General features: G+C 39.5%; 1 protein-coding gene across 1 annotated transcript in view; it reads left to right on the forward strand.

The window, feature by feature from the left end:
• The window catches only part of LOC120065843 (transmembrane protein 266-like), a 40086-nt gene that overhangs the window by 1346 nt on the left and 22664 nt on the right, over positions 1 to 16076 (forward strand). The window lies entirely within an intron of this gene.

Consider the following 16076-nt stretch of genomic DNA (forward strand, 5'->3'; position numbering starts at 1 on the left):
CAGAGAAAGTAGACAAACACGACAAGCTTCATTAGAGCATCCGACCGCCATTCCACACCATCCAAGGCCCGACTTGGACCTGGCCCGGCGCAGGGCTCTGTGGGACGCAAGGGGGGACAGATGGGTCCTAGTCCCACGCCACACACCCAGGCCACAGAATGCAGGAGCTGGCAGCACTGGCATCACTGTGGGCATCTCAGGAGAACATGTCCATATGACACTCTATCATCCCATGATAGAGCACACAGTGATGTGGAAGTCATGGGATATCAAGTTGCATCTCTAAGGGATTTCAGAAGTCAGGCTTTTATGGTTCAGTCCCTGGCTAAATAGCTATTTGTTTTGATGAAAGGGAAAGGAATGATTTTCTGGGTTGGAATTATATTTCCCGACAAGCCTTCTATCCCTGTAGCGCCATCACACTAATAAGAGAAGGCAGAGGTACCAGTGAAGCTGGAGATATGGCATGTTCATTGAACTCTTTAGATTGGAATTCCAGATTTCCAAACCACAGGCATTCCAAGGCCTACTCGTCACCAGAGTTTCACTGTGGGCTCATGTTTCCCTCCATTGGAATCATTTGTGGAAAACAAAGAAATATGCAGCCACGTCATGGTTTCTTGTTTACTCTGTGACTCATGTCTGTAGCATTAGAGGAATGACGGAGAGCTAGGTTGGTATTGCACATTGTCATTCATTACAGTCATTGAAATATGAGTGTACGTTGTTATCCCTACACTTATTTTTTAAATGTAACCTTTATATAACTAGGCAAGTCGTTCAAGAACAAATTCTTATTTACAATGACGGCCTACCCTGGCCAAACCCGGACGATGCTGGGCCATTTGTGCGCCGCCCTATGGGACTCCCAATCACGGCCGGATGTGATACAGCCTGGATTCGAACCAGGGACTGTAGTGACACCTCTTGCACTGAGATGCAGTGCCTTAGACTGCTGCGCCACTCCTTAACCATTAATATTTTTTCAACCCTGTCTTAATAGATTTAAAAGCAAGCTCTCCAAAGATTAATAAAGTGCTTTCTCTAAATGTAGGGTCTTATGTCATGGTCAATATTTGGCATATACACAGGGACTGATTATCTAAAGTTGAACATTTTTCCTCAAACTACCTCGTTTTTTTTTCTTAGATGTCCTTATAAGATTATCTTCACAGTTCTACTAAACCAGACTGACATTCCAGACAATGACTAAACGTTGTTTTAAACCTGACAGAACACATTTCCTATCCCAATACCAAGTATGAACACAAACAGACTATTATTGGTCCACATGATCAAATGTGGGTCTTCATCAACACGTTTCTTTATGTGTGATTTAGTTATCAATCACATGCTATAACATTGTTTACCATCAGCACTGGGAAGACTTTGGTAATGTTGATATACATTATGGTTTTTAGGTTTTTAGGTTTCTGAAATCAGGTTGATTGACACTAAATGGAGCCCTTAAAGAGTGCTTGGCTTTGTTGTGCTCTGTATATCAGTGAAATGGAAAAGATAGAGTCTTGGAGTGCATGTGGTAGGTTTTGCATTGTATCTAGCTGCTGCACATGGCTTTCTATCAGCAGACGTGGGCGATTATGTAGGAGGTGGATGTTCTTGCGGACTACAGGGGGCACATGCAGTACTAGCAGATTCAGAGCAGTGGTGAGCTCTGGATTTATTAATAGACTCCTGGATGGAGCTACCTTCTTGCCCAGAACATGCTAGAGACTACGGTGATGTGGCCTGCTGCTTTCCTCTCCCATCACCTTATTTAACTCTTCTGATTAACCTGTCGTATGCTTTTGTCATGTTATGACGTTCAGCTTCTGAAAATCATCATCACAGGGTTGTGACTTTCAAACCTTAGACCATAGAAAGGCAGATCCCAGCCTGTCGTTGGTCAAATTGTACTACACACTTACAGTCTGGTTGTTACAGGCTATTTAGCAGTTTGTGAGTGGAACCGGATTATGTATGGTCTTTTGGTAGAGATGTGAAGCTGCATTAAGGTGAATCTGTGAGAGTGATGCCCTCTTAGTGACCTATATGGTGGATTGACCCCACAGACCAAGACTCAGTGGAGTCCAGGAGCGTCATTTCTAAACGTTGCGCATGTACAAAATATACCACAAAACATGCGTTGGAATTTATAAAAACTAAACTTGCTGGGAGAATGTCCTTGCCTCCATGCAGACTTTAGACCATGCGTATGCACATTTTTCTTGTGGTTTAAGAATTGTATTGCAGGCAGGCAAGTAAGTATTTTGTGCGAATGAGGCATAGGATGAGACACTTATTCATAAAACATTAAAAAAGGAAAACATAATAACAAGTTGCAGCCATTTGCCATTAGTGAGTAGAGAGAAAATCTATGTGTGTATATTTTTGGAATCTAAACTACTTAGACATAGGAATGTATTTCCTATTTATTTTATTTTCATAACCATTGCAGAATAAATTCCTCACCTTTTCTGGCCGTGATGGGTTCATATTACCGAAGTAGCCATACAACGAATTACCATGCACATCTCTCATTTGGGCCTAGTAGCCTTGTAAAAAGGCTATGTATTTCAAGTTTTGCTGTATGCAATCCCATAGACAGCGTGGTTTATAATGCACAGTCAAATTTAACAGGTGAACAGACAGTTGATCTTTTACATTGAAGTATACATGTATGCTACTACTGTAATTACTGTAAAAAATAAAAATACACTAGCCTAGTCAGTGTTTCAGAATTCCGTCCAGCATATTCAGGTTGGGGGAGAAAGTTGATGCAAAACAATGTTGAATTCAAAACGTTCTTCTGACAAGTCCACAACAATTGTATTTTCTTTCAGAAACTGTCACAGTCCTTTGCATAATACAGAATAAGTTAGTGCAAAAGATTAAAAGATTCTGCCAACACCTCCAAAAACATTAGATAAAAGGGGCATTCATTCTAATAGCTCCAAATTATACAGCATTCTTGTCACCATAAAAGGTGAATGGTGGGTGTTTTCCAGGTGGAGTTATAATGCTCATTCACGAGTGCACAGTTTAACACATTTTTAAAAATAAATGTTTATTTAGTGGTGGATCAGCTTAATATTGCGAAAGGATTATTGTTTCCATCATTGTAATAGTCTGCATCATTTTTCAATCCCCCATACTTTTTTTTGGCAAATATATATATCCATATACATACACACACATATGCATATGTCATGACGTTGGGTTGGGGGTAGGTTTACGACAGTCATAAATACCTCTTTCCCCCTTTTTCTCTCTCCCCACTATAACTGATGTGACATAAGGAAACCCATGGGTTAACATAGAGATTCTGGGTAACATCAGAAGTTGGGGGAAATGAACTATATTCTGGTAATCCAACCCACTGTACATATGCGGTGGTACTTAAGGTATATTATGTCAGTTCGGTTGCCCTCTGACACATTCTCATCAATGATAGAATGACATAAACGCTACTGTGAAAAGTCTAAACGTCAGAGGTATCGGATTCACATGGAATTGTTGTTTAATTCAAATGTTTGAATATGACATTGTTTGTGAAGAGGTGAAATGTAATTTTACCTTCCAAATGAGAGATCTGTGTTTTCAGAAATTTGGCTTCTGCTCAACCAGGGGCCCGCCCCTGTGAAGAGACCTGGGTAATAGACTTTTCAGACACACCCCTCTACCTCCACTATATAAAGCCAGTGACAAAAATGTAACTTCCTGTTCCGGGTACTCTAGGATGACGATCCAGGGTCAGAATGGTTCAGATAATCACTATAGATGAAGCCAACATCAGCATGGACTTTGATTGTGAATGGTATGAACTTTGAACTCGTATTCACTACAGAAGTGATATCTCCTAGCCTTGGAGTTAGCAACAGCTAAACGCAGGTTCGGAAGGACAGTCCAAGTACCCCGTCTAATACCCACAACGTGTTCCCGTGACTACCAGAGACTTCTTCAAAGGACAGAGGACTCGGGTTGGCGACACAGGCCATCTACCACCAACCTACTGAAGCGCAGCTCAGAGTAAATATTCATTGCATTTTCCTCTTCAAATGGCGGTAATTTAGAATGCATAAGATAAGATTTACGATAGCACAGCTCGCCTATGCTCAAGTCTCCCGCGCTTTCACTAGGACTCCCCCCCCCCCTTTCCTTTGTGTAACAAGCTGTCATATCGATTCTGCCCGCCAGGGACGTTTTTCTGTATGACGTAATTTGTGATCAAGTTATGATTTAATTGTGTATATGTGTTTCTGTGTGATTAGTTAGGTATTTAGTAAATAAATAATTAAACCCAATTTTGTATTGCTGATTCAACTTGTTAGCCAGGATTCTTGCAGATAATCAAGGACTTACAACTTTCAGATGAGACTGAATAAAATGACGATTAATGTGACTGTTATTTAGTAAAATATTACAAAATCTTTAAGAGTTTATTCGAAAGATAACAGCTCTATAAATATTCTTTCGTGGTGTCCCTCTCTAGTTAATTAATATTTACATGGTTAGTTCAATCAGGTAATATTGATACCGGAGAAATTATTTTATAGAATAGCATGTCATAGCAATCAATCTGGCATAGTCAAAGACACGACACATACATATGCACATACAGTGGGGAGAACAAGTATTTGATACACTGCCGATTTTGCAGGTTTTCCTACTTACAAAGCATGTAGAGGTCTGTAATTTTTATCATAGGTACACTTCAACTGTGAGAGACGGAATCTAAAACAAAAATCCAGAAAATCACATTGTATGATTTTTAAGTAATTAATTTGCATTTTATTGCATGACATAAGTATTTGATCACCTACCAACCAGTAAGAATTCCGGCTCTCACAGACCTGTTAGTTTTTCTTTAAGAAGCCCTCCTGTTCTCCACTCATTACCTGTATTAACTGCACCTGTTTGAAGTCGTTACCTGTATAAAAGACACCTGTCCACACACTCAATCAAACAGACTCCAACCTCTCCACAATGGCCAAGACCAGAGAGCTGTGTAAGGACATCAGGGATAAAATTGTAGACCTGCACAAGGCTGGGATGGGCTACAGGACAATAGGCAAGCAGCTTGGTGAGAAGGCAACAACTGTTGGCGCAATTATTAGAAAATGGAAGAAGTTCAAGATGACGGTCAATCACCCTCGGTCTGGGGCTCCATGCAAGATCTCACCTCGTGGGGCATCAATGATCATGAGGAAGGTGAGGGATCAGCCCAGAACTACACAGCAGGACCTGGTCAATGAACGGAAGAGAGCTGGGACCACAGTCTCAAAGAAAACCATTAGTAACACACTACGCCGTCATGGATTAAAATCCTGCAGCGCACGCAAGGTCCCCCTGCTCAAGCCAGCGCATGTCCAGGCCCGTCTGAAGTTTGCCAATGACCATCTGGATGATCCAGAGGAGGAATGGGAGAAGGTCATGTGGTCTGATGAGACAAAAATAGAGCTTTTTGGTCTAAACTCCACTTGCCGTGTTTGGAGGAAGAAGAAGGATGAGTACAACCCCAAGAACACCATCCCAACCGTGAAGCATGGAGGTGGAAACATCATTCTTTGGGGATGCTTTTCTGCAAAGGGGACAGGGCGACCGTATTGAGGGGAGGATGGATGGGACCATGTATCGCGAGATCTTGGCCAACAACCTCCTTTCCTCAGTAAGAGCATTGAAGATGGTTTGTGGCTGGATCTTCCAGCATGACAACGACCCGAAACACACAGCCAGGGCAACTAAGGAGTGGCTCCGTAAGAAGCATCTCAAGGTCCTGGAGTGGCCTAGCCAGTCTCCAGACCTGAACCCAATAGAAAATCTTTGGAGGGAGCTGAAAGTCCGTATTGCCCAGCGACAGCCCCGAAACCTGAAGGATCTGGAGAAGGTCTGTATGGAGGAGTGGGCCAAAATCCCTATTGCAGTGTGTGCAAACCTGGTCAAGAACTACAGGAAACATATGATCTCTGTAATTGCAAACAAAGGTTTCTGTACCAAATATTAAGTTCTGCTTTTCTGATGTATCAAATACTTGTGTCATGCAATAAAATGCAAATTAATTACTTAAAAATCATACAATGTGATTTTCTGGATTTTTGTTTTAGATTCCGTCTCTCACAGTTGAAGTGTACCTATGATAGAAATTACAGACCTCTACATGCTTTGTAAGTAGGAAAACCGGCAAAATCGGCAGTGTATTAAATACTTGTTCTCCCCACTGTATATACATACACATACCTATATAGATATACATATTGTTTTTAGAATATACCTTTATTATTCCCTGCAAACCCTACCACCCTTCCCCCAATTGGAGTAAACTAATAAACAATAACACTTAGGCTTCTACCTTCAGTTTATACATCATATACACATTTTACAGACACAATCTATTTTCCAATAGGTAAATTTTGTTTGTTTTTAGTCCTTCCTCTGTTTCTGATGTCCATCCAGTTTGATTTCTATTTGTAACTGTGCTATTTCACAACATTTCTGAACCTATATACATTTTACAGACCCTGTATGTTTTAAATTGGTTATCTTGTTATTAGTCCCACCCTTGAGCTCCATTCAACCCCTCCCATCGATCTCTCAACATCATCCATTTTGGATTTCTATTTGCCATATATTTTTCAACTGTGCTGTGATGCTTCACAAAAGTACTGAACCTTTCTATTTTCATAGCTTCTACAGATTGTGAATTAAAAATAATTATTATATTATTGATTGACTATGACTTTTCAAATCACCCAGTATTGCTATCTGCAGCATTAGTTCTAGGCAAATGTTGCAATTCTTCAGCCATTCCTGGACCTGTGACCAGAAACGAGCTACATATGGACAATACCAAAATAAATGATCTAATGACTCTGCCTCCTCACAGAAAAATCTGCAAAGCTGGGAAGATTGTATCCCCCATATTTATACAACATTATATTGGTTGCAAGAATTTTGTATAGTAATTAAAAAATAAATACAAAATAATCCGCCTTTGTTTTGCGTATCAATTCATAAACCAATTCCCAACTATTTTGCAATTTAAATGGGACAGCTGTCTGTTTTTTGGTCCTTAAATAAAAACATAAATGAAATTGGTATATCACACTTTTCTTTAACCATTTATGTTCTTTAATGCAGGGCTGACATACAAGTTCCTTACTTTTTTCCCCTTCTACTTGCCTCTTCCATTTTTGTGGTGATGCTGCAATTAGTTGGTTGTAATTTTGGGTAGAGCAGACATTTCCATATGTCTGTGTTAGCTGCATGTGTGACATAACTCCATCAGTCCAATTATGATATCATTCATTAAAATTATACTTTTTTTAAATGTCTTCGAAAAATATGTTTTTTTAATCAATTAGTATATTTGAGTTTAACCACAATATTTGTTGTATTATTTGTTCTGTCTTTTCAGGTGGATTAAACTGAAATTGCAACCAACTGTCTAAGGCTTGTTTAAAAAATAAAGATTTTGGGGATTATTTCCTTTTCAAACAACTGAAAGTGAGCAATCTGAATAGAGGGAAAAAGGCCATTCTTGAACATGGGATTAGACATTCCTACCAATTTACTAGAGAACCAGTTTGGATTTAATTATAACTTTTGTATGACTGATGCCTTTAGTGAGAGGTCTAATGCTTTAATATTTAATCATTTCTGCCCTCCGAATTCATATTCGTTATATAAATAGGCCCTTTTAATTTTGTCTGGCTTGCCATTCCAAGTAAAATTCAATATTTTTTGTTCATATACATTTCAAATTTAAAAAGCAGGTCACTAGGTGTAGGCAAAACCATAAGCAAATAGGTCAACTGTGATATGACTAAAGAGTTCATCAGGGTGATTTTTCCACAAATAGACAGGTATTTTCATTTCCATGGTAGCAAGATCTTATCTATTTTTGCTAACTTTCTATAAAAATGTATTGGAGTGAGATCATTTCTTTCTTTTGGGATTTGTATACTGAGTATGTCCACATCTCCTTCAGACCATTTGATTGGTAAATTACATGGTAATGTAAAATTTGCATTTTTTTGTGATCCAATACGTAATATAGTATAGATAAGTAGTATACTTATCATAATTTGGTTTTAATCCAGAGAGGATAGCAAAAGTATCCAGATCCTCTATAAGGCCAGTGAGAGATTCTAATTGTGGTTTTAAAAGAAAACATGAATCATCAGCGTACAATGACAACTTCGTTTTTAAGCCACGGATTTCTAATCCCTTAATATTATTGTTCGATCTAATTTTAACATTTAACATTTTGATGGCAATAATAAATAGATATGCCGATAGTGGACAACCTTGTTTTACTCCTCTAGATAGTTTTAAAACTTCTGAGATGTAGCCATTATTGACTATTTTACACCTAGGGTTACTATACATAACTTTAACTCATTTTATAAGAGATTCCCCAAAATTGAAATATTCTAGGCATTTATATATAAACTCCAGTCGTACTTTATCAAAAGCCTTTTTAAAATCAGCTATGAAAACTAGGCCTGGTGTCCCCGATATTTCATAGAATTCTATTGTTTCCAGTACTTGTCTTATATTCTCGCCAATGTATCATCCATGTAAAAAACCTGTCTGATTAGGATGAATAATATCTGACAATACTTTAATTCTATGCGCCAAACATTTTGCTAGGATTTTTGCATCACAACACTGAAGTGTAAGAGGCCTCCAATTTTTTAAATGGACTGGATCTTTATATATACCACTTGGGTCCTATTTCAGTAATAATGATATCAGACCTTCTTGTTGCGTGTCCGATAATCTACCATTTATATAGGAGTGGTTAAAACATGCTAATAATGGTCCTCTGAGTATATCAAAAAAGTTTGGTATACTTCCACTGGTATGCCATCCAGCCCTGCAGGTTTCCCAACCTTAAAACTTCTCTAGGATAGGGGGCAGAGTTTTCACTTTGGGAAAAATAGCGTGCCCAATTTCAACTTCGTTCTACTCATCCCCAGAATATAAGATATGCATATTATTAGTAGATTTGGATAGAAAACACTCTGAAGTTTCTAAAACTGTTTGAATCATATCTGTAAGTATAACAGAACTTATGTAGCAGGCAAAACCCTGAGGACTAACCATAATTTTTTTAAAGTCACTGTCTGTTCAATAAGTTTTCATTGGGAGGCCAGATTTCTAATCACTCTATTTTCAGTTCCTACTGCTTCCACTGGATGTCACCAGTCTTGGGAAATAGGTTGAGGTTATTCATTTGTGCAATGAAGAAGAAGGCCATCAGGAAGTAGAGTAACGTCTTGTGTACTGTTTGAGAGTTGCGCAAGACAAAGAAATGTAGCGTTTGTTTGTTGATCTCCTGTATTGAAAACAGATAGACCCGTCTTCAATTTGATCGATTATTAACGTTTACAAACACCTTAAGTTGTATTACAAAAGTACTTTGAAATGTTTTGGCAAAGTTTAGAGGTAAGTTTTTAGATATTTTGTAGTGACTTTGCGCAAATTGGAAGCTGTTTTTTTCTGGATCAACCGGACAAATAAATGGACAATTTGGATATATATGGACGGAATTAATCGAACAAAAGGACCATTTGTGATGTTTATGGGACATATTGGAGTGCCAACAAAAGAATCTCGTCAAAGGTAATGCATGTTTTATATTTTATATCTGCGTTTTGAGTAGCGCCGGCATGGTTGAAATATGCTACACTCTCTTTGTTGACATTGTGCTATCATCAGATAATAGCATCTTATGCTTTCGCCGAAAAGCCTTTTTGAAATCTGACATGTTGGCTGGATTCACAACGAGTGTAGCTTTAATTTGGTATCTTATATGTGTGATTTAATGAAAGTTTGATTTTATATAATTTTTTTGAATTTGGCGCTCTACATTTTCCCTGGCTATTGGCAAGCGTCCCGCTATCCCAGAGAGGTTTTAAAGGCTTTAATTGCATCAAGAAGTTCCTCCTCTGTAATTTGGCCTTCACATTAGTCTTATTGTATAGATGTTAATTTTACATTATTATTAGGGGGAAAATCCATACGATTAGCTTCGGTTAGTGGAGATGGAGGAGACAAACGAAAACATAATCTTAAAGTACTTTACTTCCTTTTTCAAAATATCATTCGGTGAATCATGTGTGAACCCATCATTTGTAACAAGTTTCAATATATTATTTTGGTAACATTTCTATATTGAAGATTGAAAAGTAATTTGGTGCATTTTTCACCATATTCCATCCAGTTTGCTTTATTTTTATAATATATTAACTTAATCTTTCTTGAATAAGTTCCTCCATTTCTTTTTGTTTTTCGTCTAACTTATTCTGTGCCTCTATGGTACACTTTTTATTGCTATCTAACCTTACTGTTAGTCCTTCAATTTCTTTTGTTAATATGGACTCTTTTGATCTAAATTGCTTTTGTTTTATAGATGAGTACTGAATTGCATGGCACATTTAAAAGTGTCCCATACAATAAGGAGATCTGCTATACCTATGCAATGTCTGAAAAAGTCAGTTATAAATTCTTCTGTCCTAGTTCTAAACAATTTATCATCTAGAAGGCTTTGATTAAATGTCCAATATCCTCACCCACGAGGAAATTCTGTAAGAGTAATATATATGCCAATTATGTGATGATCCAACCGCATTCAGTTTAACACAGTTTTACTAAGGGTCTGATTTATAACAGGAACTTGTATATGTGTGGCGTGCGCCAAGTTTTTAAATCTCAATATTTTTATAAATACGTATTATTTTCAGAAATGGGGCATGCATTTATTTAGTGTAAAATTCACGCAACGGTTATAAATGAGGCCCCAGGCCACTCCAGAGCTACAAGTGGGGCCAGGGCTCCTTTCTGAGCTGCCAACCCAGGCCCTCAACCCCTCTCTGGGTATATCATCATCAAGATCAGCATGCGACCCATAGTCAAAAGCTTCCAGCAGCAGGAACAGCAGCATATGCCACTGATCTCAAAGGGCCAGTGTGATGCGCCGCAGCAATGGCAGATGGTTCATGTGGGTCAACCTGGTATTGTGACTGAAGGAGAGCGAGAGAGGAGGGGCTCTCACCCTGCTCCCACCGTCCCATTCATTCACAAAGATGCCTGCCAAAGATTAGTGTGAAATGGCTCCATTTGATGAATGTGGACTGGTCTCCATGTTGGGTGAAGGTGGAAGGGCTGACTCTGTGGTGTGCTGGCTCTGCAGTGAGAAGCACAGGGCTGATACATACAGTGATGGTGAGAAGTATGGTATTATATTAGCTTACACATGGCCAGATTAGTGCAGGGTAGGTTGATTACAAATTTGCTCTGAGTGCCCTACTGGCATCAAGTCCTCGGGCGACTTATCCTGTAACCGTTGAGACATGACTGTTGCTCAGCAGAAATGATACAAATGATGCAGTTAATGATGCACTCACTTGTACATTTCAACAGACAGTAGAATTAAGATTGAAGTGATATGAACATCACAGAATGTAAGAATACAGTACAGAATGAATTTGAACTGAATCTTGGCAGGAGTAATATATATCAGCAGAAGCCAGAGTCATATTCTACCTACCTGGTATCTGTAGATGGATTTCTGAAAAGAGTAGAGGGGAGTCAAACACACAGAAGAACAGTCCTCTCCGTCAAATTGGCTGTGCAGCAGGTACCACATGCCGGGTAGCACAATAGATTACATTTAAGGGCTTGGTTTGAGGGTTTGTTAATATTCACAGACATGCAAAGGGCTAGATTGCTTTTTGGGCTGAGAGCAAGAGAGTTCAAGTGTCCTGGTGAAAACTCTTTCTTCGGAACCAGCCTTTCTGCTGCACTGCAGATGTAGGCCGATCCATCTTCATTTGCCTTATATTAAAAGCCTATTTCTTCGGCAAAGAATAGGCTGAATCGCTTTTGGCACTAAGGTCACTGTATGTCATGGTACAGGTGTGCAATCACCTCCTTGGTTACCTGTCCTTTATATGTCACTCCCTTTGGTTTCTTCCCCAGTCGTCATTGTTGCTGTTTCTGTTCCAGTGTCACGTCTGTGCGTTGTTTGTGGTTCTTGTTTTGTATTTAGTTGCGTTTATTTATTAAAACACTCCCTGAACTTGCTTCCCGACTCTCAGCGCACATCGTTATACTACCAAATTAACTTGCACTTTTCATTGTATAAATCCCTGCAAAGTATTTGCCAATTCCCCTGGCGTTAGTGTGATGAATTGGTAATAAATGCGGAACCTCTCAGATGTACAATTGATTACCTGTGATAACAGCAGCAGAAGCCATATTCAGCATATTTAGTACTTAGTTGGTTTTCCTCTCTCAGGGACTGATTCTATTGGCTGGGATGATGACACAGATGATTCAGCAGTGGTCTCAGGGATTCCACCAGTTGTTACATTGAGATTTGTAAGCAATGCCTTTTTTTAAGTGCTTGGATAGGTAGTGGGTTTGTCAGGAAAAGACAGCAAGAAGCCTTTGCAGACAACAAAAAAAAGAACTTCCCCAAACTAAAGTTAGCTGCAGGCTCACAGTGCTAGTCCATTTTCCTCTGCCTATGCATGCTGAGTTCAGGAGATTGGTGTGAATTGGTTGGAGTTTCTACATGGAGAACCCATAGAGCCATGAAGTTATCAGAACAGAGGGAGAAGTATTAGACAGGCTTGGACGGGTTTAACAATCACTTCCTTTGTTGGTGGAAATATCTCACATCTACCTCATTACCATATATTTACAGGTTTTAAAATTGAGGGAACAACAATCCATTTTCAAACTGAATTACTTTTTGGAATCAACGGTAATGGTGTGACTGCTGCCATAGGTCTGGTTCCTAATGCCTTGGAGTTTTTCAGAGAGAGCAGACTGGTTCTGGTGTAAATGTGCAATTGAGACATCAATCAAGAGCTTTGAACAATTTCAGAACATTGGCACAGCACACCCGGTTCAGAGCTCTCCATTTAGCCCTTTTCATACTTACACTTTGGCTTCAATGGAGCTTTTCTTAAAACTGAGTGTGTGAGGATGTTGGTCTACTGTTGCCTCATTCATTCATGGGTGAAGTAGGCCAAATGCTGCTCTTGTCAATGTCCTTTCTTTTTCGCCATCAGACCTGTCTACTTCTCACTTAAAATGTCGTTTTTGTGTTTCATTTCCAAGTTGTTTTTTTTACACCAGAAGGTGATTTCACAGCATTATAATACAACGTTACATTTCGACATTTCCAAATGCAAAAACCTGCTAATGTGTGTGTCACACCCTGACCATAGATTGCTTTGTATGTTTCTGTGTTTTGTTTGGTCAGGGTGTGATGTGGGTGGGCATTCTATGTTGTATGTCTAGGTTGTCTGTTTCTATGTGTTTGGCCTAGTATGGTTCTCAATCAGAGGCAAGTGTCAGTTGTTGTCTCTGATTGGGAGCCATATTTAGGTAGCCTGTTTTCATTTGTGTTTTGTGGGTGGTTGTTTCCTGTGTTAGTGTTTTCACCATACGGGACTGTTTCGGGGGGGGTTCAGTATTTTGCACTTTGTTATTTTGTATTGTTTAGTATTCAGTTTTATAATAATTAAAATGGACACTTACCACGCTGCACATTGGTCCGACATTTCATACTCCTCTTCAGACGAGGACGAAACCCGTTACAGTGTGTCATCTATCTTTAGTAAAAGTACAATAATGACAAATTGCAACAGAAATTATGTATTTATTAGTATTTATTTAATGTTACAATATTTAATGTTACAATGTTTTTCAGAGGAAAGCGAAAAACCAGAATCTCATTTAAGCCAATATGGAGTAAACAGGAAAATTCTCCCTGATCTCTTTTATAAGACAATCGAGCAAGTGCCTAGAAAATACACTAATTATCAACATACGTATATCAATTAATAATTTACTTGAAATGTTACTTTTAAGGTTTACTGACGATAGGCCCAGTGCTAAAACACCTGTAAACCAAAGTGAGTTATCACAAAAGATAAGAGGCAACGTACCTCATAGTAAACGTTTAGTAATGATGGAAAAGCTAAATAAAATAATTGTTTTAACATTTAAAGTTGTTCGTACAGATGTAGGATCTTAATTTGAGCCAGTTTGCTACAGCAGGAAAATAATCCTGCAGCAGCAGGAAATGTGAATTATTATGTGAATTATAGGTAATGGACATCGTTGTAGAGGTTGCTACATTTTTTTGTTAAGGCAAATCAAGTCATGATGTTTGAAAGTGGAGATGTTTAACTTTAGAAGCGTTTTTAAAACTCGATTACACTACAAGTTTACATTTCCTACTGTGCAGGAAAATTCTCAGAAACAAAAGAGTGTGTGATCTGTAGATGGTAAATGTCATCTTGGTACTGGAGACACAGATCTTGGAGACTGGACAAGAAGCAGGTACGATTGGGGCAGCAAAGATCCAGCAGCTGGGCAGGGTCACAGGCAGAGCAGGACTGGGGGCCTGGGGTTGGACAGGCCAGGCACCAAGCCAGGCAGGGAGGGGCTGACGCAGGCAGGTTGCTACCTAGAGGGGCTCAGAGCCCCTCATGCAGTGGGAATGAATCAGAAAAGAGTAACATGGAGTTAGTGGCAGCGGGGCCAACAATCATACTCATCAATAACCATGAGACTACAGGCAGTACAGAATAGAAGACAGCTGCTACATACAGTGCATTCAGAAAGTGTTCAGACCCCTTGACTTTTTCCACATTTTGTTACATTACAGCATTATTCTAAAATTGATTAAATAAAATATGTTCCTCATCTATGTCCATAGAATACCCCATAATGACAAAGTGAAAACAGGTTTAGAAATGTTTGCAAATGTATTAAAAATGAAATGAAAAACAGAAATACCTTATTTACATAAGAATTCAGACCATTTTCTATGAGACTCGAAATTGAGCTCAGGTGCATCCTGTTTCCATTGATCCTCCTTGAGATGTTTCTACAACTTGATTGGAGTCCACCTGTGGTAAATTCAATTGATTGGACATGATTTGGAAAGGCACACACCTTTCTACATAAGGTCCCACAGTTGACAGTGTATGTCAGAGCAAAAACCAAGCCATGAGGTCGAAGGAATTGTGCGTAGAGCTCCGAGACAGGATTGTGTCGAGGCACAGATCTGGGGAAGGGTACCAAAACAATTCTACAGCAATGAAGGTCCTTAAGAACACAGTGGCCTCGATTATTCTGAAATGGAAGAAGTTTGGACACACATAGACTCTCCTAGAGCTGGCTGGCTGCCTGGCCGAACTGAGCAATCTGGGGAGAAGGGCCTTGGTCAGGGAGGTGACCAAGAACCCGATGCTCACTCTGAAAAAGCTCCAAAGTTCCTCTGTGGAGATGGGAGAACCTTCCAGAAGAACAGCCATCTCTGCAGCACTCTACCGATCAGGCCTTTATAGTAGAGTGGCCAGATGGAAGCCACTCCTCAGTAAAAGGCACATGACAGCCCGCTTGGTGTTTGCCAAAAGGCACCTAAAGGACTCTCAGACCATGAGAAACAAGATTCTCTGGTCTGATGAAACCAAGATTGAACTCTTTGGCTTGAATGCCAAGCATCACATCTGGATGAAATCTGGCACCATCCCTACGGTGAAGCATGGTGGTAGCAGCATCATGCTGTGGGGATGTTTTTCAGCAGCATGGACTGGGAGACTAGTCAGGAATGAGGGAAAGATGAACAGAGCATAGAACACAGAGATCCTTGATGAAAACCTGCTCCAGTGCACTCAGGGCCTCAGACTGCGGCGAAGGTTCACCTTCCAACAGGACAACGACCCTAAGTACACAGCCAAGACAACGCAGGAATGGCTTCAGGATATGTCTATGAATGTCCTTGAGTGGCCCAGCTAAGTTCGGACATGAACTCAATCGAACATCTCTGGAGAGACCTGAAAATAGCTGTGCAGCCACGCTTCCCATCCAATCTGGCAGAGCTTGAGTGGATCTGCAGAGAAGAATGGGAGAAACTCCCCAAATACAGGTGTGCCAAGCTTGTAGCGTCATACCAAAGAAGACTCGAGGCTGTAATCGCTGCCAAAGGTGCTTCAACAAAGTACTGAGTAAAGGGTCTGATTTATGTAAATGTAATATTTCAGTTT

This window comes from Salvelinus namaycush, chromosome 21, assembly GCF_016432855.1.
Source record: "Salvelinus namaycush isolate Seneca chromosome 21, SaNama_1.0, whole genome shotgun sequence".
Classification (NCBI taxonomy): Eukaryota; Metazoa; Chordata; class Actinopteri; order Salmoniformes; family Salmonidae; genus Salvelinus; species Salvelinus namaycush.